This window comes from Sinohyriopsis cumingii, chromosome 1 (genome assembly GCF_028554795.1).
Source record: "Sinohyriopsis cumingii isolate HCF-2022 chromosome 1, ASM2855479v2, whole genome shotgun sequence".
Taxonomy (NCBI): domain Eukaryota; kingdom Metazoa; phylum Mollusca; class Bivalvia; order Unionida; family Unionidae; genus Sinohyriopsis; species Sinohyriopsis cumingii.
In genome coordinates, this window is record NC_142961.1 from 76,925,419 (window position 1) to 76,951,053 (window position 25,635).

Consider the following 25,635-nt stretch of genomic DNA (forward strand, 5'->3'; position numbering starts at 1 on the left):
ACCACTGCATGACATAAACGACAGCAATCCTGCTTCCATGGAAAAACGACGGAGATAACGTAGTAATCAACAACGAGAATTTCGTCAACGAATCTCGAAGTGATCGGCGTAATCACGTAAGCAATCATGGGGAGATTGTCCTGAGATTATCAGTTGTTCCTCTTGATCACCATACGCACTCAAATGGACGTTGTTGTGTAAGAACCACGTGAGGGAAATTTCTAGAGTTTTTGTGGGTACAGGACAAATTTCATCCGAGATGATTATCCAGGGAATATATTGTTATGTATATTTGATTTAATTTATATTTGATTTAATTTAATTGTTTGTTTGCTAGTTTTATTTTTTTCCATACATGCTCTTGTAATGTAACTTTATTTACTGGATTTGATATTGTTCAGATCTGACTGACTTTTTAAAATAGTTTTCAAAGTAAACAACCAATAATATAAACTTTGTATCTAATGCTGACTTAGTTCCTGACCTTGATTCAGGACCAGTAAGTGATTTAGTAAACAACTTTTTTTTAAAATTGTTTTTTCTCAGGGTAAGATTCATAAAGAGGCATCAAGGCCATATTTGGTGTACATGACAAATACCACGTATGTATTGCTACAAACGTTTGGTTTTCCCAGAAGGATGAACTCTTGACATCTATCCGGAATCTATTTTGCGTTGTAGTTTGACTTACTACTGATGTTTTGAGAACATATTGTCATTCATGCCTTAACACTTGAGAAGTCAATATGTTTTATGTTTTGTCCAGTTTGGGCTAATAATTTTTTTCCTTTCAAATGACTTTTTAAAAAATTGATTCTTTTCCCTGGAAATACTAATGCTCTTATGTAATTCTTGGACAAGGACATTTATTGAAATTTGTACAGAATTAAAAAACTGGAATAATATTTTCTGTGATTTAACAAGAGACTGTTAACACTGCAGCACTTTACAGGTTACAAGAGAAATCATCGTCTTCCATTTTGGATTTCATTGGGATTCGAACTCAGTTTCATTTAGGACATGTTCATAATATGACTTCTAATTTTTAATTCGTGGATTATTTTCGATTTTTTTCGTAAAACCGTAACTTCTTTTTCTCATTTATATCTTATTTTTCTAGGATAAAACATTATTTGTTAAATTTTACAAAGCTTGTTGTCTTCACTTTTTTGTTGTTGCGTTTTGTAAGAGCCTAAGCACGTAACAAGAAAATTCGTTTACTCGTCCTTGGGATATATGAATTTAGGCTAATATATTTCAGAATTTGTTTTTGAAATTTAAATTCCTCTAGGTTTTGAAATTTTTTAATTCACAATTCTTATTTCAAAAATTTTAAACATCTTTAGTAGTGAAATCAACAGGCTTTTGTTTTACAATGTAGACACATTTCTTTCAAATCCTACCCAAGAGCAGTTGAACTGTTTAAAAAAAGATGAATTGATTCAACTTGCCAGGAAATACGATCTTTCTGTGGCAAAAGCTTCTTTAACGAAGCAAGAAATAAAAATATTTTGGTCCAGTATTTGGTGGAAAGGAATGTTTTCGATAAAAGTGCTTTTTATAAGTAAGTCTATACAAGATTCTGACACAGAAGTAAAGGAATTAAAATTGAAATACAAGACAGAAATAGAGTTACGACAGCTTGAACTTCAGAATGAAGAGAAACAAATGCGAATACAATTAAATAAAGAAAAGAGAGAGAGAGAGACAAATGCAGTTACAGAAAGTGGAAAAACAGATGCAAATGCAGTTACAATCGGAGAAAAAAGGAGAGAGAGAGAGAGAGAGATGCAAATGCTAAGAGAGAAGGAATAGAGTGAATATCAGTTTATCAATTTAGAATAAAAGAAATAGAGCTGGCAAGTGAAATGCACGTTCCCACTTCACATTCAAATTAAAGCTTTGATATTACTAAGAATTTATGTTAGTGCCCTCTTTCAGAGAAAAGTAAGTAGACAAATAGTTTCCTTATTTTGAAAACGTTGCTGAAAATTTCAAATGGCCAAGGGAGTATTGGACTGAATTATTACAGTGTGTACTTTTTGGTAAAGCCCGAGTTATCTATGTATCCCTGTCAGGACAACAAAGTGCCGACTATGATCTCGTTAAGGAACGCATCTTATAGGGTTATGAGTTAGTCCCTGAGGCGTATCGGCAAATTTTCAGGAATAATAAAAGGAAAGAAACTGGACAAACTCATGTCGAATTTTCAAGAGAAAAAATGCAGTTATCTGATAGGTGGTGCTTAGCCAAGAAAGTGTATCAAGATTATAAAAATCTCAGACAACTTGTAATACTTGAAGAGTTCGAGATCTGAGTCCATTGTGGATTAAGACTCATCTGGATGAGCATAAGATCGCAACATTGGAAAATGCTGCTCGTACTGCTGAGTATTCTTTAGCTCATAAAGTTTCTTTTGTAAATAAATTTCAATCTGGCACAATTTTTACAAATCAAGCTTTTATTAAGCGTGATCAAAAATCATTGTCTCTTCGTTCGTGTACCTATTGCAAGAAGAAAGAACGCGTTATTTCTGATTGCTACAAATTGAAAAAAAAAGCATCTGAATCAAGACAGACCTATTCCAAATGCTCTTATTTCTAATAGGTCAAGGTCACAGTCATGTATTGAAAGAAATACATTCGTTAGGACACTTTCACTCATAGTTTGGATCAATCAAAGGGTATTGATCACCGGGATCCTCTTTTAACTACTCATTCTTTTTATTTTAATCAGGGTGACAAACGACAATCTCGTCGTCGAACAGGAAAAAGATCCTGAGATCTCCTGTTTGTTTCAAAGGGCCATTAGTGAAACTGAAGCCACTGAAGTACCTGTCTGTTATTTCATTAAAAATGGAATTCTTATGAGAAAATGGAGACCTCCCGAGGTACCGGCTGGTGACAAGTTGTCAGTGAACTATCAGATTGTAGTTCAAAAATCATACAGAGAGGAAATTCTTAGTCTGGCCAATGAAACTCCTTTGGCTGGTCATTTAGGGATTAATAAGACTTATCACAAGATCCTGAATCACTTCTATTGGTCAAAAATTAAATGTGATATTTGTAAATACTGCAGATCTTTTTTGTATTTGTCAAATGGTAAGAAAACCCAATCAGAAGACACCTAAGGCTCATTTGCAACCTATTCCTGCATTTGACGAACCATTTAGCAGGATAATGGTAAATTGTGTTGGTCCCTTACATAAGACCAAGTCAGGTAACCAATACTTGTTGACTATAATGTGTGTGTCAACAAGGTTCCCAGTGGAAATTCGTTTGAGGGATATTAAAACTAAAACCATAGTAAAAACTTTGATAATGTTTATTTTTACTAAATTTGGGCTTCCCAAATCTGTCCAATCTGATGAAGGATCAAAGTTTATGTCTGGAGTTTTCCAGCATGTTATGTACGAATTAGGCATTGAACAATTCATACCTTCTGCCTATCACCCTGAGAGCCAAGGGCTTTAGATAGATTTCACCAAACTTTGAAAAACATTATTCAGTCATATTGTTTTGATACAGGCAAAGATTGGGATGAAAGCCAACGTTTACTTATGTTTGCTGTTAGGAAATCGATTCAAGAATCTTTAGTATTCAGACCCTTTGAACTAGTTTGTGGACCACTGAAGTAGTTAAAAGAGAAATTCTTTCAAATGAAGATGCAGAGATCAATCTTCTTGATTATGTTTCCAATTTTAAGTATAAGTTGTCAGAGACTTGTGAGGTCGCAAGAGCTAATCTGCACTCTACCCAGTCTAAAATGACGGTAAGATAGAATAAAAATGCAAGGGAAAGGAGTTTTTAGCCTGGTAATACAGTTCTGGATCACATGTTCATACTACAAAATCCTCTTCAGGCCAAGTATTATGGTCCTTACACAGTTGCAAAGAAAGTAACTGATTTAAATTATATCATAAATACTCCTGGACGGCGAAATCAAAACAACTTTACCACATAAATATGTTAAAGGAGTATGTTGAGTGGGATAGCCAGGTTAAACATGCAGTTAATTTAGTTGTACCTGTCCAACTCAGTAAAGATTTAAGTGAAGGAATACCATCGGACTCTCCTGATTTTGGAGTGACAAATTTTCGAATTCAGAAAATATGAATAATCTGGACCAGAAACTTTCACATGTGTAACAGCAAGAAAGGAATGAACTTAAACAGTTATTATTTGAATATGAGCACTTATTACCAGATGTTCCTACAAGAAGAAACGAAATTTTTCATGACGCTGAAATTGTAAATTCCACACATGTGAAACAAAACCCATACATGATGAACCCTCTCAAACAGGAATACTTGAAAAAAGAAATTCAGAATTTGCTGGAAAACGATTTCATAAAGCCCAGTAGAACAGTAAAAGTGACTGGAGTTCACCAAGTATACATGTTCCGAAACCAGATAAAACTCTCCGTATGTGCAGTGATTATAGGAAGGTGAACAATGTTACAAAAACAGATTCGTTTCCATTACCAAGAATCGATGACTGCATTGATACAATTGGAAATTCAAAGTATGTCACCAAATTTGACCATCTGAAAGCATTTTGGTAAAATCCACTGACGGAAAGAGCAAACGAAATTTCGGCATTCGTGACTCCAAATGGAACTGATTAATATAAAGTGATGCCGTTTGGGATGAAGGGTTCGCCAAGTACTTTTCAACATTTAATGAATATAATTACCTCTGGTCTAGATAATTGTGATGCTAATATCGATGATCTCATCATCTACAATGACAGCTGGAAAGAACATTTAGCAACAATTCGAAAATTCTTCGACATACTCACCGATGCAAGTTTGACAATAATTTATCCGAAAGTGAGTTATGCCGTGCTAGTGTAACATTTCTAGGAAATATCGTGGGACATGGACACGTTAAACCTATAGATGCTAAGATCAATGCTTTCTCTAAATTCCCTGTGCCTGTCAGTAAAAACCAAATGATGCGATATTTAGGTATGGCTGGATACTATCAGAAATTTTGTTCCAGTTTTTATATAATTGCTGAACCCCTGATACATTTTTGATCAAGAAAAACAAGTTTCATTGGACTGAAAATGTCAGAAGGCTTTTGAAAAGTTAAAGGCCATACTTAAGAGCGCACCAGTTCTTACAGCTCCAAATATTAGTAAATCATTTAAACTGCACGTTGATGCAAGTGATGTTGGGGTTGGGGCAATATTGATTCGAGAAAATAAAAAAGGTGTTGATCATCCAGTGTGCCTTATTTTCTTCTAAGAAATCAAATAAGCACCAAAAATTATTCAACAATCGAGAAGGAATGTTTGGTTTTGACATCGGCATTACAACCTTTTGAAGTTTACATTAGTTCAGCTCCTCTTTCGATTACTGTGTTTAGTGATCACAAGATGAAAAATAAAAATCAAAGAATATTAAGGTTGAGTTTGATGTTATATACAGGAATATAGTACTGACATCAGGCACATCAAAGGAAAAGATAATTTAATAGCAGACATACTTTCCCGTGTACAGAAAGGTATTGTTTCTTGTATACTTTGTATAATTCATAAGAGTTCTTCTTATGTTATTTTTGTAAACCTCATATATAATTAATCTATGGTAAAAAAGAAAGCTTTATCATATAAATTTTTCTCTTTCTTGTATGGTGGGGAAGTCTTAGTATATTGGATTAATCTTAAAGTTGATTTCATTTAATTGTTTTTTTGTTTATTTGTTTTTTTTAAATTCCATTACATGTTATTGTAATGTAACTTTATTTACTGGATTTGATATTGTTCAGTTCTGACTGATTTTGTTTTCTTAAAAGGACTTGATTCAGAACCAGTAAGGGTTTTAGTAAACAATTTTTTTAAAATTAAAATTATTCTTTCTCAGAGTAAGATTCATAAAGAGGATTCAAGGCCATATTTGGAGTTCGTGATAAATATCATGTGTTTATTGGTACAAACGTTTGGAATTTCCAGAAAAATGAACTCTTGACCTGCATCTGGGAATCTGTTTTCCGTTGTAGTTAGACTTATTACTGATGCTGTAACAAGGAATTGTCATTTGTGCCTTAACACATCAGAAGTCAATGTGTTTTATTTTGTGTCCAGTTTGGGCTAATTATTTTTTTCTTCAAATTACTTTAAAGAAAATTGATTCCTTTCCCTGGAAATACTAGTGCTCTAAATTAATTCTTGGACATTAACATTTATCGAAATTTTTACAGAATTAAAAACCTAGAATAATATTTTCTGTGATTCAACAAGAGATTGTTGACACTGCCTGCAGCACTTTGCAGGTTACAACAGACGTCATCGGCTTCCATTTTGGACTTCATCGGGATTTGAACTCAGTTTCATTTAGGACTTTTTAAGAATAGGACTTCTAGTTTTTAATTCGTGGATTAATTAAAACCGTAACTTCTTTTTCTCATTTTCACCTGGTTTTTCAAGGGAAATAAATTTTTGTTACATTTTACAAAGCTTGTCTTCACTTTTTTTCTTGTTACTTTCTGTAAGAGCCTCAACATGTAACATATATTTTCGTCATATGCGAGGCTGGTGTCTATGTGTCTGAACCATATCATCGAAACAAACTGTGATATTCCTGTGCCAGAACACAACATTGCTACGCCGCTACTGGCAAGATCGTCACGGTTGCAAAACAAATTGATCACTCTGGTGATTTTACGGTTACCCGCTCCTTTTCCACCAGTAAGATAACAGCAGTTATAAAGCGCAGGTGGGTCTTGTGCCGATGGTGCAGTTGACACTGACGCTAAATCGTCATAATATTCTGACAGCTTATACACAGCTGTAAAATGACTTGCATGGAGAGAATCTTATCTGATTCTCAAATGAGCGTATGACGTACCTGGCATTGATATTATTTTATCAACATCAACATGCGACATCTTGTTAGGAAAACAACATAATTTAACTATTTTTGAGAACATTGGAACATTTTCTAACCGTGGAAGATATTTTTATCCATGTAAAATAAATTAGCTGCAACTCGGACGGATCCGTTGGGAAATCTATTTAGCATTGATAGCAAATTAATGCTGACATATCCGAGGATCGAAGATCATAAAAGAACATATGGTGGGGTGTTCTCAGTCATAATAAGTAATAATATGTCCATAAACCACCAGATCAAGAAAATTCGAGCATTTGAGTCCATTAAACGGACTTACCTGCTTGAGTACAATCTTGGATGAAAAAGTCCCAAAAACACGGCCTCATCTTCGATTAATCGTGGATAGATTCACGCACATTTGTTGGGCGCTCACGCAATTAATTTATCTATTATTTTCATTCCCATGTTGCGTGTGATATTTTTTGCAGGTTTGCATTTGTCGGAAGCCAAACTTCTTTTGGGGCATCCTTCGACGACGAGTAGAATTAATATTTGTTTGTCAAGCATAAAACGTAACAATACAACAGGAGCCCATACACGATCATTTCGGGATCGTTCTTGTTCACGTAAACGTGTAAAATGACATCCAAATCACGCGAGGATAACTGAATGACAATCTGGTGAAACTTCAGACTGTACAGTTCGAAAAAAACTGGTAAAAACTATGTCGGGATTGGTACACTGATGGCTACACTGACCAAATCTGTGTAGAATATCCGAATCGTTCAAAGTAAGGTTGACATTCTCCATGTCCAAAAATACCTGCATGATTAATATGCAACCATATCGATGCTAACGAAATCAATCGTTGACGCTGAAATCTGTATTCCAGAGACCTATATGACCATATTCGACGCAAGACCATTGAATATCTACGAGAAACGATTTCGGAGACGGCTTCCAGCTTTTTTTTATTTTATCGTCTAGCCTTTTATAACGCAACTGACGGAACTGTAAAAGTTGCATTAACAATTTCATCACACTTATCTCCAGTGTTAGATATATCAATATTTTGGTAAATCTTGATAGACAATGGTGTCTATACTTTGAGTAACTTTTGTTCATGGCTGTCAATTGTAATGCTCATCTACAGTTATGATATTAGATTGCTAATTTGTGTACACGGGTATATGATTCCTTTATAAGATATTAAGATTGTAGATTGCTAATCTGTATACACGGGTATATGATTCCTTTATAAGATATTAAGATTGTAGATTGCTAATCTGTATACACGGGTATATGATTCCTTTATAATATATTAAGATTGTAGATTGCTAATTTGTGTACACGGGTATATGATTCCTTTATAAGATATTAAGATTGTAGATTGCTAATCTGTGTACACGGGTATATGATTCCTTTATAAGATATTAAGATTGTAGATTACTAATTTGTGTACACGGGTATGTGATTCCTTTATAAGATATTAAGATTGTAGATTGCTAATTTGTGTACACGGGTATATGATTCCTTTATAAGATATTAAGATTGTAGATTGTTAATTTGTATACAGGGGTATGTGATTCCTTTATAAGATATTAAGATTGTAGATTGCTAATTTGTATACATGGTTATGTGATTCCTTTATAAGATATTAAGATTGTAGATTGCTAATTTGTGTACACGGGTATATGATTCCTTTATAAGATATTAAGATTGTAGATTGCTAATCTGTGTACACGGGTATATGATTCCTTTATAAGATATTAAGATTGTAGATTGCTAATCTGTGTACACGGGTATATGATTCCTTTATAAGATATTAAGATTGTAGATTGCTAATCTGTATACACGGGTATATGATTCCTTTATAAGATATTAAGATTGTAGATTGCTAATCTGTATACACGGGTATATGATTCCTTTATAATATATTAAGATTGTAGATTGCTAATTTGTGTACACGGGTATATGATTCCTTTATAAGATATTAAGATTGTAGATTGCTAATCTGTGTACACGGGTATATGATTCCTTTATAAGATATTAAGATTGTAGATTGCTATCTGTGTACACGGGTATATGATTCCTTTATAAGATATTAAGATTGTAGATTGCTAATTTGTGTACACGGGTATGTGATTCCTTTATAAGATATTAAGATTGTCGATTGCTAATTTGTGTACACGGGTATATGATTCCTTTATAAGATATTAAGATTGTAGATTGCTAATTTGTATACAGGGGTATGTGATTCCTTTATAAGATATTAAGATTGTAGATTGCTAATTTGTATACATGGGTATGTGATTCCTTTATAAGATATTAAGATTGTCGATTGCTAATTTGTGTACACGGGTATATGATTCCTTTATAAGATATTAAGATTGTAGATTGCTAATTTGTGTACACGGGTATATGATTCCTTTATAAGATATTACGGGTGTAGATTGCTAATTTGTGTACACGGGTATATGATTCTTTATAAGATATTAAGATTGTAGATTGCTAATTTGTGTACACGGCTATATGATTCTTTTATAGGATATTAAGATTGTCGATTGCTAATTTGTGTACACGGGTATATGATTCCTTTATAAGATATTAAGATTGTAGATTGCTAATTTGTGTACACGGGTATATGATTCCTTTATATGACATTAAGGGTGTAGATTGCGTAGGATCTATAAATTGTTCTTGACGTATGTGTTTACGATTAATAATAGTTTTAATAATAAAAAAAAACCTGTTAACAACTTTGGGGTAATTTCTCATTCTCTGGTGGGGTCGGATGGCTTCTTAGAAGAATTAAGTTATTTTTCATTGGATAGGTTAAGTCATTTGAGTTGTTTTACGATATGGAATATTTGCAAAGTGTCACGTAGAGAGTAGTAGCAAAATGCGTTTTCACCCTTTATGCCTGTATGTATGGAGCTGGATAGTTTTAGTCAGTCTTAGTTCTTGTGTTTTTATTGCAACATCTGTCTTCAGACGCATTTAATGTTGTGTTTAGATATTATTTAACATTTGTTTAGTTTATTCAATGGAAATGCAAAGCGCTCATTGGACTAAAATATAATTATGGGACTATTGTGAATTATTCAAAGGAGTTCTGGACAATGTCATTTGGTACACCAGGACTGTTGGCAGACCAGTGCATTCGCGGATGTAAAATTCATTCGGAACATTCGATTTTTTCTTACTTAAATAAAACATTTTTAGGATTATTGTGGATTCAAATGATAACACTGTATGTGCCTCTAACATTTTCACTTTATAAATTTTATACATACATTATTTGTTAAGTTTTTTTTCAAAACATGTTGGTTTTGCTTCTTTCTGTTGCTTAGTTTATGACCATAAATTGTTATCGTAACTGTTTCAGACCAGAACGCACACACAATGAATTACTTGCAGAAGTATATAAATATTTGTCTGGTGTTACAAATATGTATATACTTCTGCAAGTAATTCATCGTGTGTGCGTTCTGGTCTGAAACAGTTATGATAACAATTGTAAAACATTTGGTTAAATTTTTTGTCATTTTCCCCGAGAGAGAATCACTCGCAAACAACCAAACCGATATGGGTCAGACGCGGTAAATTGCTAGGCTGCATGATAAATATATCCGTGTTAAAATCCCAATGCCGCCGTTACGTGCAAAACTTTGTATATGCTAAATCATCTGAATAATACAGAATCTTGAAAGATATTGGTCCTAAACAGTATTTGGTGCCATTAAAACTAGATAATATCAAATAGTCATCCGATTGATAGTTTTGATGACGAATGCACGTTTGATCCGATTTGGAAACATCTGCCAACGTAGCACAGCGTGGACAAAGATTACATTCTCGTTGTGAAAGTTTCACACGTTGTTTAGTTAATCCATTTCCACGAATTGGGTTGTTAAAATATTCAACCACACGTTCAGCGACATAATTTATATTTCCATCACGCACTGGCGCAAAGTTGTCAAACGCGGTTCGTTCATTGAATACATTCCGTACCTGACTGCGGTCACCGGATATGCTTTTCATAGTAAAGTTTATCAATCCCAATATGTACTTGGTTGAATTAAACTGTATAGCACAATATGTTGCCCTAGATGACGTTCTCCCGCACTGGCCCTAGCTCATCTCGGACGACCCATTGGTCGTTATTGTACCTGATAATACTAACACAATATGTTTTGTCGGCTTCGAACAACGAAATTAATCCAAGTGCTCGTGTGTCATCCATTATTCCGTCGTAGATAATGTTATATCTCCTTGCCCTGTGATACGGTGTACAGTTTTTACTAGATCGTCTTTGTATATCTAGCTGTTTACTTTGCAACGAAGTAAAAACGTGAACGTTGATTAAAATTTCATCTCGGGCATCTTTAAAGCGTGCGTGTAAATCATGATGTAGATTTCGCGGAAGAGCTAGTAGGGAGGTACTATTCTGTCAAGATTAAACGGCCGTTTATCAATCGGTCAGTGTCGATGTAATTATTCATTGTACATAATTCGATCTAAACCTTTAACATTACTCTGGAGAGTGGATATGGTGGCTTTACGCTGGTCAGTGAAAAATATTGTTCAAGTGTTTGTCGAGCCAACATACGATAATCTGCCATTTGTTGGTGTTTATAAATCACCATTAGAGATTTTTAGTTGAAAATTATTTTGTGTCATATGTTTTGTTGGCGTCTTACCAGATCTTCAATTGCATATTATGATCAACACGGTCCTTTTTATTATTGAAGGAACTGGACCACCAACAAGACGAATACGGGCCATGTATATTCAACAATATTCGTTTACACGTTGTCGTCCACACTGAGTTGTATTTCCTGTGAAAATTTAGCGACATTGATTTGTCTGATCAGTATATGCTCTGTTTTATCGTTTAAAATTCGATAAATTCTTTGAAAAGTTTTAATAAAAACACTAGGTTGATAAAAAATAACAACCTGACAGATTTTCATCAGTGTACAGTTTACTACGCGGTAGACCTGATTTTGTATAAATTATAAAAAATAAAAAAATATTCGCAGAAACTCGCTTTTGGGCTTTAGCTGCATTGTAGAGTTGATTTGGAAGTTTTGGAGGTGAGAAGTTTCGCAGACACCCCAAAGCCGGAATTTTTTGACAGGTTGAAGCTGCATGTAATGCCTACCGAATACAACATAAAATGTATTGTGACTTTACAAGAGATATGTAATAGTTATTCAATATACAAAAGATATGTAATAATTATTCAATATACAAGAGATATGTAATAATTATTCAATATACAAGAGATATGTAATAATTATTCAATATACAAGAGATATGTAATAATTATTCAATATACAAGAGATATGGAATAATTATTCAATATACAAGAGATATGGAATAATTATTCAATATACAAGAGATCTGTAATAATTATTCAATATGCAAGAGATCTGTAATAATTATTCAATATACAAGAGATATGGAATAATTATTCAATATGCAAGAGATCTGTAATAATTATTCAGTATGCAAGAGATCTGTAATAATTATTCAATATACAAGAGATATGGAATAATTATTCAATATGCAAGAGATCTGTAATAATAATTCAGTATACAAGAGATATGGAATAATTATTCAATATGCAAGAGATATGGAATAATTATTCAGTACTGAAACATTGTCATATAAATTGCTATTGAACCTTCAGAAGGCAACTTGTTTTCACATTTAAAATTCCAAATACACAAATTTTGCTTACGAACGCAGTTCATCAGCTGCATATATTTCATCACAAAGTGCGTTTCTACTCATTTCATTCAATCAGAGATTTGTACACAATCGCATTTGGATGACACGTTAAACATCTAATTTTTGTATACTGGTAAAGACCGAGAAATTCGTCGCAATAAATGAAGCGGTCCCTGTAAGGCAGACAATATGAACCGAGATAAACCTTTTTCGAAGCCATATTTGGATTCACATGGGTGAACTTTGAACACTTTATACAACGAAGCGGCCGATTGTTTCGCCAATCATTGGGAACAGTGCTTTAATTCATATTGGTCGGATTAAACTAGGCAGATAATGGCCAAAAGAGCAGACAGCACCATCAAGACTACCTGCTAATGCACGAGACAAATGAATCTGATGAAAATATCATTTACAGTCAAATGTATCTTGACTTCTTAATGTTGTATGTGGATTAAGAATATACAATATAATTGATGTAATCTTACCTGGATATTTGTTTCCGCTCTCTGTTACGGAAGTGTACTGTTCCACTACTCAACTTGGTAAGTGTGGCCATCAGGCCAAACTTTAACTAGAAAATAGCTTGGATACACGTGTTTACTGATACACGTCACATGTTATCATCATACAGTGTACCGTATATATGTGTAAACATATATATACAAAGATGTATAAAGCCTGATTTACCACCGCATGGTACATCGACATATGTTTTTCTACCAAGATCATTCCATAAATAATGACGGGTGAAAGATGGCCAGTAGGATTCGGTACCAATCTAATACATGTCATTGACCTTGAATATTAGGGCCTAGTAGAATATATTTTAACTTTATTTATTCTATCGGATCACCCTGCCCACAGTTATAAGTACTTGCACACTTACATGGTATGTCCAGTTCCTTTTATTCATCTGTCGATTTAACGGAAAGTGACAAAAGAAGCGTTTATATTTTTAGTTTTTTCTCTCTCCATGTTGTCGTTCTTGACGAGGGCTCCGTCTGTATATATGCAACCACTAGTTCTAAGATAGGCAAATAAAAAGTGATATTTCTATCAAGAAGCCAGCAAAAGGTCTATATCAAACAATAATCATTTTACATCGATCGGAAAATTGCTCAGCCATTTCCGACGGATTGTGTTATGACCTCAAAAGTGGTTGTAGGAATAAACAGCGATTTGATGTGCTTGGTGATTAACATCTAGTACACCATATGTAAGAACAGCGAAGGCTGATATTATTCCGAATGTGACTTGTCTCCTTCCGCAGCCATATTGTTTCCTATGGACGAATGTTGTTCAGAATATAGTTCTCAATAGCTTCATTACATCCAAGGTTTCTTTCTCGACTTGACTGAAAAGGCAGAGGATGTTCCGATTGGTTTCACATGAGAAGGGGACCACGTGTGACCAAGTGGTCTAAAGCGCTAGCATGAGTTTGAGTTTTGGCTCGATACGCGTGGATATGTAAGAAAATTTGCTAGTAGCTTCCCGTGGGTCGTTGGTTCTTCTAGGGTTCTTCCTTAAACAAATATACTGGTCGCCACGTGTAGCCTATCATGTATTGAAAAATGACGTTTAATCCCACATAATCTAACCCAGCTACTTCAACGTTGATGAGAATATCCAAGTTTATTTTTTATGTGATATAGTATTTAATTGTTGCACGAGAATATATAAATTTTAATTGTTTACTTATTTTTTTAATAAGAATTTAATGTGCACTGTCCTTGAAAGCAAACTTATGCAATCCCTAGGATAACAATGAGTGTATTCCGGTTTCAGGATGAAAACTTATTCTTGTTCTGCGAAACTGGATAGAGCTGATTGGGTTATACACGGTAAAGTGTGTTAATCGTTGAAATGTGGATTGAAATTTGAAGAAGGTAGTTTGAATGTCGAGAGCGTTCTGCTCTGCAGCACTGCATACCGTAAAGCGATGTCTCCACATTTTATCAATTTGAATTGGTTGACAGACACATTTAATTTAATTCACCTATAAAACACGCCCTCAGGCCTGGAACTTAAGTATGAGACTGATTCAATCATAAGCCAATCAGAGACAACTATGTAGAAGGAACATCAGTGACCCAGTTCTATGCGACGGCATGCTGTTCTCAAATGTCTGAGGGTTTATATGCGGGGGAAAAATGCATACAAACTGCGTGTAATTGCGTCCATGGATTGGATTATAGCACACCTGTCTGGACAAATAACGTCCAACATACAACTTGGCAATGACACCGTGTATTTTGGCCATATGATGTCGAAATAGCACAGCAAACACCCTGCCTTGTAATGAAACTGAACTGTTGTCAGAACCTAGACTGCTTTGTGTTAATTACAAATAAGTAGAACTATTTAATAAAATCCAACCAAAGAAAAATTCTTCAGATTAATATTATTTTAAATTACAAAGTCCAAAAAATTCACATTACGCCTCTGAATTTGCCCTTAAACATGTTGAAAAGTTCAGGTTACTCACCCGTAATTTCAGTGAATGAACAAAATAATTTGCCACTATAGTGAACAAACATGTTCTTGTGCTCTTTTGTACATTTCTTATGACTTGTTTCAAAATAACTTTGATTTTTTTTTACATAGACGGCTTTAGGGGGAAGTGTTACAAAAATTGTAATGATTTAATGGTAGTAGGCACCTTAAAAAAGACTAACGAGTTTCCAAAACTATTACACTGGCATGATGAAATAGTAAAGGCAGTATAACGGAAAAAGTAGGTGTCAGCTAGGTAGACATCTTTAAAATCCAATTTAATTTTTCTTTGTACCTATCCAAAACTTTGTTTTTTGTAAACCACCGACCCACGGGAAGCTACCGGCAAGCTTTATCACATATCCACATTGTCCAAGCCTGAGACTAGAACCCAGCGGACATAGGTGAGATGTCAGTAATCTGTAAAAGTGAGCTCCATTGACCACTCGGACACCATGAGCCCCCATGGTGTTAGTACAAAGTTTAAGAGAAAAAAACATGAGTTCGCCGGAATAATAATAATAATACACAAATGCTATGCAAAGTATCTGATTATATAACACAAAAGTGTCTCTATAAGCATGATCATATTCAATGATAAATTACGTCCTTACATTCTCCTCTGTGTGTGTGTGTGTGTGGATCTTGTTATCAGTGTACTCATCTGTGACCTTGATGATATAAGCCCATTTACCAAGTTGGACCAATAAAAAATTCAGTCCCTATGCTAGTAACAAGCTCGGTCAGTCAGCCGTATGATTCCTTCATCGAGGTGCATACGTCTCAATAAAAGCAAGACTCGTCCAGCATCTTAATCATATTTGCTCATTTCGCACGTTTGATCAAAATTGTGTTGAAAAAAACCCCGTCTTTTGAGAATAAAGATCAGCTTATCAGACGCAGGAATAATTCATTATGTGTGTAGATCATGCTGATAGTAGAGTTCATTAGGCAGTTTGACGAGTACCAGGTTTGATCAGAGTTGGATAAAAATGAAGTATCCAGACCGTCAACGGTCTCAGACAATCATGCAAGTGCGTCATCTCATTGATATGCATGAATTTTGGACATTATGAAATAAATTCTACATCTTGATGATACAACGTTGTCTCGTCTGTCTGCTGATTAGAGACCTAACGAATGTTATACTCACAATTTATGAGAAAATAAATCATCTTCCTATCGTTTTCATGCAGATTCGGCTCGATGCAAATTGGTTATGGTTCGCTAGTCGCGTTAGTAAGCGATAACCTTATGCCGCCACCATGCGGTGGAGGCGAATTCCAACTTTTCGATAGGCAATTGGCTCTGACCATACACCCCAAACATAAACGTCAAAATATCTCAAATGGGGTGGTAAGGGGCAGAGGAAAGTCGGACTATAATATCAGTTGATGTTGCTGATCATCAAACCAATTCAAGATCTAGATGATATAATAAGGTATTCAACCGGGTTAGCTATATAACCTCGTAGTCTCCACAAGTACAGTTTTTTTAATATACATTATTGGAGAAATCCAGAAAATAACGAGATTATTTTGCTGGTGGCCATCTTCAACAGCAGAGAAGAAGTAATAAAGAAATTTTTCAAGCACTTTCAATGAGGTTCTCATTATAGTGTGCAAGAAACTTAAGCTTAAGTTCAAAGGATAACGGAGTAAACTACCTAACATCATTTCCGAGTACTTATAAATCGTTTAATTCATTCAAGGTATTCTTTTACTTAGATAAGTTATATAATCTTTCTTGTTTATTAGGCAGTCTGTGATTGTCAGACCTAAAATAATGTTCGTTTTTTATTTGTTTGCTTTGTTTCTTCTTTTCTTAAAAAAGAAAACAAACAAATGATTAAATCGTTTTGAAATGTCTAGAGGAATGAAACATATTTACCAATAAGTATTCTCTGCTCCATTTTGCACAAGAATTCCTTCCATGAAACAGATACACAAAACTACATTATGTGCATACCGACCCCAATACAATTTGCGAAGAGAGCTGCTGTTATTATACATGAATCAATATTCTGTTCATACCGATCCCAATACAATTTGCTGAGAAGAATGATGGAATTTGGTTTGGCGACCATCGACTCAGCATTCGTGTTTGATAGTATGCTCCAGTAGCCAGAACAAAAGATTTGTTATTACGTTGTTCCAAATGAAAGTACCAGACTGAACTATTTCCATATCCTTTTGAAAGTTTTGACTTGTTTATCACAAGGAAAAGTGTTTCCAGCGAGACAGTAAATGGGCAATTGTTACATCGTGTCCGAATTTTCTACATGATTTATAGACTGACCACTCATTCAGAAATTCTTATTACGAATTAACATGACCTGTTTCCTATGTGGAATTTAAGGAGGAAATTCATTATTACAGATTCCTCTGACACTATAAAATTAAAAAATTGGTAGAAATGATGTTTTCTCTTCTTCAAAGTATTATCTTGACACCCATTTCGTGGCTTTGGATACTTTTCATACATATTTTGGAATCAAAAAGGTAAACCTTTTGAAGACACAAACTCAGATATAATTAAAAGATTTTGCACAAGTTGAAACGATATGCGTGTTTTGTCCCAAAATATAATAATAATAATTGAATCAGCATAAAAGTGTCCATGAAGCAAGTTCACAAACACCTCTTGGAAAGACAGTTACATTTCTTCAATTTTTGAAGAAACCGTTACATGAACGTTGAGCGTATTGATTGTAGTAAACGCTTGAAACCTACGTTGGCTTATAAAATTGCTCGAGGTCTATGTTTTCTTAGAAAGATATAATGAAATTAATACAATCACGAGTAAAGTAACATGGACGTAATTAAAGGCAGAGTTTCCGACACAAAAACTATACAATTTACTGTAAGGACATCACTATTAGCAATATCTTCTTTTTCTCTTTAAATGAAGGTATGGCTTAAAAATGCTTTTATTCACGATAAAAAGTTTCCTCGCACAAACATGCAATAGGAAATAAAAATTACAAGGAGAAAATATTTGTGATTTATTTCAAAAATTGAGTGACAATCTTTATAGAACAGTTGTTTGTCCTCTCCAGTGACCGCTCCGGTGACCTAGTCGTTAGAGTATCCGCCCGGATGAGAGAGGTCGCGGGTTCGAACCCAAGCAGAGTCATACCAAAAGATATAAAAAATAGTAATAACATCTGCCTCGCTAGGCGCTCAGCATTAAGAGGTTAGTGCTAGGACTGGTCGGCCTGGTGTCAGAATAATTTGAATGGGTGGGACATCATGCTACATGTCTGCGGCATGATACCCCAGTGCTAGACATCACTATAAAAAGCCACACTGCAGACATCGTAGCGATATGACTGACAATTTGTTAAAGCTATTTGAAAATTCACACACACACACACACACACACACACACTCTCCAATGACAAAAGACTGCATTTACTCAGTTACCTCTAGATTAGATGACGCCACGTGAAAAGTTATTCGCAACTCTGAGGTCAATCCTACGGATCACACAAAGAATGTATGTCATTAGCTGCTGATCAGACCTTGTTTTTTTTTAGTAAACAAAGCAATACCGAACCAGTCGAACACATGGAACTTCTCAGCCACTCCTATGGTCAATTAAACCGTAGAAATAACCATGTGGTCCGAATACACTGCACTCTCTTTTTGCTAATAAATTTCTGTCGAAAACAAGGTATGCTTTTTGTGCAAATTATTGCGTCGACATGCATTTAAGGGATAAGTCTCGCAGAAATAGGTAAAGCCGTCCGAATGAGGAAAAATTGGTCCATATCACTGGGATTAACCTTAAAATCCTAACCTAATGTAATTTTGAAGTACCAAACATCGCTCGTACTTTTACATTTCCTTTAACTGGATTTAATGTTTTTGCAATTGATTCGCGGAGTATAGTTGACTTTTGTTGTCTTAATATTTTGTTCAGTTTTGATTCATTTTCTTTTTCATTTCTGTCTTTTTATACTCAGTGCATCTGAATTTTATATCATCGCAATTACATCGAATCTACTCCTAATTAAAACAAGGGATATGTATTGTAGAAAGAGTAATCGTCAGTATATTTTTATAATCTCAGGATAATTTTTTTTAGAAAGTCCACGTGTTATGTACGAGAAACTTAAAAATAAACAAATGTGCTATATTTTAAGAATAAAATATTGTAAATTATATGACGATTAACGCCATGACCAAACTTGGGTGTATAAACGAGAATCTGATATAAAAATACATTTTAGAATCGATTTGATATATAACCTCTCACCAAAATGTAAATCTACATAAGAATATAATTATAAATGCCTATGGAAATGATAAACAATTAACGTTTAAGAATAATGTTTTGATATTTGAGGGTAACTATAACATATGTAAACCAGTCTCTGATGATTGTAAGTGTTATTAACAAATATAAACCAGTATCTAATGTTGGGAAGTGAACGGGAGTGGAGGGTGGGGAATGGGTTTAGCCTATACAATATGCGTTCAATGTATCTATAAAACATTTTAAAACCATTATCACATTTTTAAGTCAGTGTTATATGTAGACATTGAAATGTAGAAATAAAAAGCGAGGAATTAAGTCGAGGAAGAAATTTTTTGCTTAATAAGATAAATGCTCCAATAAATTCGAAGTTCTACGTTCAACGCATTTTTCCTCGATGTAAGGTAGGCATACCATTCTGTACTACACCTGCATGACGAATAACAGTAATCAAACTTAAAATGTGTGCACGGAGCACAACATCTGGTCAATATCCCCAGACTCATCAAGCTTAAAATGTGCGCATGGAACACAACATACTTTCTATATCCCAAGACTTACCAAGCTTAAATTGTATGTATGGAACACAACCTATGATATATAACCCCAGACTTACCAAGATTAAAATGTGTGTATGGAACACAACCTATGGTCTATAACCCCAGACTTACCAAGATTAAAATGTGTGTATGGAACACAACCTATGGTCTATAACCCCAGACTTACCAGGCTTAAAATGTATGTATGGAACACATCATATGGTCTATAACCCCAGACTTACCAAGATTAAAATGTATGTATGGAACACAACCTATGGTCTATAACCCCAGACTTACCAAGCTTAAAATGTGTGTATGGAACACAACCTATGGTCTATAACCCCAGACTTACCAAGATTAAAATGTGTGTATGGAACACAACCTATGGTATATAACCCCAGACTTACCAAGATTAAAATGTGTGTATGGAACACAACCTATGGTATATAACCCCAGACTTACCAAGATTAAAATGTATGTATGGAACACAACCTATGGTCTATAACCCCAGACTTACCAAGATTAAAATGTGTGTATGGAACACAACCTATGGTATATAACCCCAGACTTACCAAGATTAAAATGTATGTATGGAACACATCATATGGTCTATAACCCCAGACTTACCAAGATTAAAATGTGTGTATGGAACACAACCTATGGTCTATAACCCCAGACTTACCAAGATTAAAATGTGTGTATGGAACACAACCTATGGTATATAACCCCAGACTTACCAAGATTAAAATGTATGTATGGAACACATCATATGGTCTATAACCCCAGACTTACCAAGATTAAAATGTATGTATGGAACACAACCTATGGTCTATAACCCAAGACTTACCAAGATTAAAATGTATGTATGGAACACAGCCTATGGTCTATATCTCGAGACTGATTAAACTTAAAATGTGTGTATGGAACACAAATAACGGTCTATCAAACTTCGTAAGTTTCAGTGTTTTTAAAAACGATGACTTCTACAAGCAAGATATGCTTACCTCCGAAACTTAAGAGGTTTATAACGTGCAGAACTACGCACCTCCAAAAATGAAGATTTGACAACGTAAGTGCATAATCAGCACAGGCAATTTTACACCTTACAAATACATAGAACACATTTTTGGGAAGAAATGTGCTCAATTTAAACTTACTTCCAAGAGATATATTAGTCTGATTTCAGTCATGCAAAAAAACAAAGTAATGGAGCCACGTATTTGGAACTAATTTGTTGCTCTTAACATACAGACGTGACACCAGAGTTGGTCAGCGCAGGGATATTATCCAAAGTTGGATAGTAAATCGCCAGGTAGCAGAGTCGCTAATGGAATCAGGCCACAATTAATAGTTCCGATTCAGTACCCACGAATGTAGTCCCAATCTATTTTAAGAGCATTTTTTCCTGTCTCCTTTTGGTGGTGATACAAGAGTTAGATTTAGGCATTCTTGGTATGGATTTAAAAGCAATTGGTTATTCTTTAGAATATGAGCTGATGGGGTGGTTGTCTGGGTGTGTTTCGGCGACAGTGTACAGGGAGTAATAAGGTCTTGGTGATGACCCGGAAGTGAAATCTGTGTTCCATTGCACGCTAGTTTGTTTACAGTCCAGCCTTTAAAAAAAAATGCCGGTGAACCTTTGACAAGAACTTGACCGTGAAGTCATCTTTGAAGATATTTTAAATTAACATGTGGTTGTATAAATTGTTACACAGTGGAAAGTTTAGTACTGAGAAACAAGTGTAGAGAATATATAGCAAAATTAATTGTGTTCTATGTCCTAATATAGCGGATATGGAGCAGAGTGACGGTCTTTATCTCAGCAAATAAAAATCTCACTGCTATTTCTAGTCTGTGCTAAGCGTGCATCAAGGGGGAAAAAAAGAAAATATGGTTCTTGAATTAAATTGGAAAAATTGTGCGTTATACAGAGATTTGTTGAATGAAAGCAAGACTGTGAAAAAAATCTCGGTACAGAAAATCGTATCGCGGTATGTATTTCCAGAACAACACCCCGCAATATACCGGCATACCGGTATAACATTGCACCCCAACTAATGTAGCAATTTAACTGGTGACTGAATCCTGAAACGAGGGTCTCGGGTGCTTTTTATGTCTTGAGAGTGATTTAGAAAACAACAACACCACACACACACACACACACACACACACACACACACACTCGTGTATGATCCTACTGCAAAGAATAACCCCTCTCCATTTTTTAAAAGGAAAGAAAGGAATAAAGAAGAAAACTATGCTTTTCCAATTTCCCATTCGCGTCGGTGCAATCAACTAATCTCTTGATACGAATGTGTTCCTATCAAATGAAGATGTTAACGTTTTCAGCTTCCTTGTAGTCATTAGTCGTGACTGCATCACTATTTGAAGGCAGAAGTCGTTACTGCCAATCCGATATCGTGGATATTACTTTATTAAATCAGTGGCCAGCGCGGCAGGCTGGTGAAGTATTTTTCATTAGTTCCTCTGTACACAATTATCGAGCAAAGAATGGATAGTATAGAAGGAACTGTTTCTTGCAATGACCAATAGCGTGGGTTGACCAGATTTAATAGTTTTCGATTATCACGGAAAGAATATCGTCTTGAGGTACAGTCTTCATTTATGGTCAGCAAAAATCTTATTTTCAAAATCCATTTCCTTTCATATGTTTTTATAAAAATTGTGTCATCGTAGTTGTCATCACTTCTCCAATCATCAAGACTACTTTTATCGTCTTAATCTCCCTTACTATAATGATCTTCCTCATAGTCACTGCCACCATCAACAGTCAAAATTTCAACTTCGTTATCATATTCGTCATATTATCATACACCTATTTCTTCTCTTTCTTTTCTCCATTTCTTCAGATATATTCAAAAGCATCGTATGTTTCATTTAAAGACAAAAATTCAATTAAACGATTAAAGCAAAACTTGAAGTCGAACGCCTACAAAACTGTACGCAGCTAATTATTTATTTATCTTTACGATTTATGATCTTCAAAAACACCTCCCCCCCCCCTTTTTTTTTTTGAGGGAGGTTTGTTTTGGCGATCACGCAGTTATTGTGGTACATTAACACTGTAACCTTACTAGTGATGTGCATTAACACTACAAACCGCTCCGGTGGCCTAGTGGTTAGAGTGTCTAGCTCGGATGCGGGAGATCGCAGGTTCGAACCCCGGGCGAGTCATACCAAAGACTTATAAAAATGGCGCTAACAGCTGTTTCGCTTGGCGCTCAGTATTAAGAGGTTAGTATTAGGACTGGTCGGCCTGGTGTCAGGATAATGTGACTGGGTAGGACATCATGCTTACATGTCTGCGGCATTATTGCATTATACCCAGTGCTAGACGTCACTATAAACTTCCACACTGCAGACGTTGTAGCGATGAGACTGAAAAATTGTTACAGCTACGTTAAAAATTCAAATCACACACACACACTCACACTCACACTTTAACACTGTACCTTGACTAGTGATGTACAATAACACTGTATCTTAACTAGTGTACATTAATATCATATCCTGGCTAGTGATGTACATTAACTCTATATCCTGACTGGTGATAACATCATTTGTATTTGTACATGACTGTTTAGTACAATAGCTATGTAATATATTTATTTTCTACGTGCCACTCATCGCTGGTTCATACTGTCATTCATTTTCATGTGATTATTTGCTACGTGGCACTCATCTTTGTTTCGTACTTTCATTTACTTACATATAACTGTTTGCTAGGTGCCGCTCATCGTTGTTCCATACTGTCGTTCACTTACACATAATTATTTGCTTTGAGAACGCATCGTTGTTTCATACTGTCGTTCACTTACACATATTTATTTGCTACGAGCACTCATCGTTGTTTCATACTGTCGTTCACTTACCCATACTTATTTGCTGCGAGCACTTATCGTTGTTTCATACTGTCGTTCACTGACACATACTTATTTGCTACCTGCCATTACACATTATTTTTTATTGCCACTCATCGCTATATCATACTGTCAGTCACTTAAAAATAATTACTTCATATTTGCTCTAATAATTTGCTTGATGAATGCATCGTTTATGAAAATCATACATTTTACAGGAAGTATTTATAAAAGTACTTCATACTTGTTACCCAATTCCAATGCACTTGCTTTGTGTGATTTTCTGAAATACACAGCAATAAATATTAACCAAAATAACATGGTAATTTGAACTGGAATTTAAGTCCGACTTGACAATTTACCATTAACCACGTGTGAATTGGAGTCAGGCTGGACGATTTACCATTAACCATATGTGAATCTGAGTCCGACTAGACAATTTACCATTAACATTATGTAACTATTTCGCTTTTCGTCAAACATTCCTAGTTGATGGAAAAGATAAATAAAATCAACGGTAGTAGTTACTTGGTAGCTCATGTTACATCAGTTAGTTGCTTAAATAACTTAATAAATCTCACCTACATTTGAACTGAAATGTTACATAGAAAGATGAATCAAACTGACTCCTGCTACAAAGTGATTTATAGCTCTAAATAATTATCTTCCATTAAATATCATTTTCATTTCTTTTTAAAGTTAGCTAGATTTCTACAGCGGTAATTGCCTCTGTTTGGAAAAGCTGTGAAATTGTATGACATTCTAGATTTATCTGAGTTAGGACCATACATTTCCATCAAATCCAATAATTTATATCTGAATACACTCGTGATTAAACAAGTGTTTACCAATTTCAATGTTTCTTACTTGAATACAGTCTTGATTAAACAAGTGTACATCAATTCCAGTGTTTTAAACTTGAATACAGTCCTGATTATCAAATGTCCATCAAATCCAATCTTTTATACTCGAATAAAGGCCTGATTAGCAAATGTCAATCAGTTCACGATTTACTCATTTTCAACAATATAAGCGATCCTACAAATTGAGGTAATATTTTAAAAAAGGTATGCAGGTTTAATTGTACAAGGCACATAGCCATCATAATTTTACATGTTCAAGAAGAGTGGTAATAATAAGGGCTAAAATTCTCATATAGATTAACTAAGATCAACATCAATCAATTTTAGTTTTGTGTTTTAGCTTAACAAACATCATAACTTTCCACACAATGGAAAGCTTGATGTTTTGGCGTCTCCTATGCTGATAGTCGGCGAATTTGGCTTTCGTTTTGCGACAGCAGTACATGCCAGTTAATCATTAAAACTTTGAAACTGGCTTGTGATAAGAGGAAATTTTGACCGGTAAATATACCAGTACATTGATGCGTAATTGCCTTTTATTCCATAATATTAGCACGATTACCGTAGTTTTGTAAAACGGGGTAAGGCATGCCTATGAACATTTCAAAAGCCAAGTAGGGAGACTGAATTAAAAAACACAGAGAGATTGGACCTAAAATCGGAAGGTTTTTTCGTGGCATTTTTAAAGCCTTGTTTTCACTAAATATTGATCGATCTTCCTGGCCCAATATGCATGAAATTCGCAAAATGACTCGCCGTTTCTCCCTGTGACGTGCCCTATTTTCCCCCAGGACGTTCCCTATTTAAAAATTCTGGTCAGCTGTGGTCAAACTGCACAATAGCTTAACATTAATCTTAAATAAACAAGCAAGAAACCCAGCGCGACTAATAAAAAGTTAGTCTTTATCCATGCAACTATTTTGAGAAAACGATTGGCCCTCTGCTGTATATCAAAGAAACCACGTTCTACACTATTGCGTGTTACGCAAGCACCAACAATTGATTGGCAAATAAAGGATT

The 25,635-nt window shown here is 34.8% G+C and overlaps 1 protein-coding gene across 1 annotated transcript in view; it reads right to left on the reverse strand.

The window, feature by feature from the left end:
- Window positions 1–16,069, reverse strand: part of LOC149807160 (prostaglandin E2 receptor EP4 subtype-like) — a 61,812-nt gene extending 45,743 nt beyond the window's left edge. Inside the window, exon 1 of the mRNA XM_089962892.1 lies at window positions 13,065–16,069. The gene's annotated coding sequence lies outside the window, so the exon portion shown is untranslated. The remainder of the gene's footprint in view (window positions 1–13,064) is intronic.
- Between the last annotated feature and the right edge of the window lie 9,566 nt (window positions 16,070–25,635).